Raw genomic sequence first — 1,648 nt, forward strand, 5'->3', positions numbered from 1 at the left:
ATGAATCTCACGTGCTTGGTGCCATCTAAATCTTCCAAGTGATACGCTCCATTGGGCAACACACTGTTTATTTTGTATGGTCCTTCCCAATTGGGCGACCACTTCCCGTACTTTGGATCCTTGCTATCCAAAGGGAGTATCGTCTTCCAAACTAGTTCACCCAGGCTGAACGACTTGGCTATGACTTTTTTATTATAAAACTCAACCATTCTTTGTTTTTGAACTTACAATCTATCTAAGACGTCCAACTTTAATTCGTCTAACCCTAATAAATTTTGAACTAGTGATTCGGCATACTCATCATCATTCAAGTTATGTTGCAAGCACACTCTAATCGATTGCACATTGATTTCCATAGGCAAAACGGCCTCCTGTCCATAAATAAGTTGGAAAGGAGTAACTTTGATACTTGACCGAGGTGATGTTCTATAAGCCCATAAGGCCTTGTTCAGACATTCGTGCCAATTTCTGACATTTTCATCTATCGTCTTTCTGATGATATTTTTTAGAATCTTATTAGAAGATTCCGCTTGTCTGTTGGATTGAGCGTAATATGATGTGGAGTTTACTAATTTAACCCCAAACTCGCTCAAAAATTTGTTCACTTGATCCCCATTCAAAGATGTTCTGTGATCTACCATCAACGTTTGTGGAATTCCAAACCTATAAATGATGTGATCACGGATAAACTCTATAACATTCTTCCGGGTGATCTCTTTCAAAGGTATCGCCTCTACCCATTTGGTGAAATAGTCGGTTGCAACTATAAAAAAAGTATGCTGCTTGGACGATGAGGGATAAATCTTCCCTATCAAGTCTATCGCCCAACCCTTGAACGGCCAAGGTTTAATAATAGGTGCCATCTCTCGTGCTGGCGCCCTTTGTATTGGACCATGCTTTTGGCATGTTAAACAACTCTTTGCATACTGAACGCATAATTCTCCCATCTTTAGCCAAAAATATCCACTCCTGATAATTAACCATCTCATCCTTTGGCCAGCTTGATGAGCTCCACATATCCCTTCGTGCACTTCAGCCATGATCACCTTGGCTTCTTGCAAACTTACACACCTTAGTAATACACTATCAGAGCGTTTCTTAAACAACTCTACATTTATTAGTGTATAGTTTAGCAAACACAACTTCATTTTCCTGCTAATTCCTCCATTAGGTTCTTTAAGGAACCTTTTAATCTCTGTTCTCCAATCCATTGCATCTCCATCTTGTATGCAGTGAAGTTCAATCTTTCTCGCCCTTCTTTGAGTCACGGGCAATATAATTCCATACTCACAAGTAGACTTCCAATTCAAAACCTTTGAGTACCCTGAGGTCATTTGGGCTTACTCATTTGCCACGTCATTGTATATCCTATTAACGCATTGAATTTCTACTTGGTCGAATTCTTCTAACAATTCTTGGGCGATCTCATGTTGACTTATAATGGAATCACTTTGGCATTTAAAATCACCAATCAATTGGTGGATTACCAATTGAGAATCGCCCCTAACAATCACATTTCTTCTTCCCATATCTATCATTAGTTCTAGGCCTACAATTAAGGCTTCATATTTGGCCTGATTGTTGGTGTACATTCCGTCTAAAGTGAATGCAAACTTGTAGCAAATCCCTAAAGGATTAATTAATGCTA

Source organism: Olea europaea, chromosome 7 (genome assembly GCF_002742605.1).
Source record: "Olea europaea var. sylvestris chromosome 7, O_europaea_v1, whole genome shotgun sequence".
Lineage (NCBI taxonomy): Eukaryota > Viridiplantae > Streptophyta > Magnoliopsida > Lamiales > Oleaceae > Olea > Olea europaea.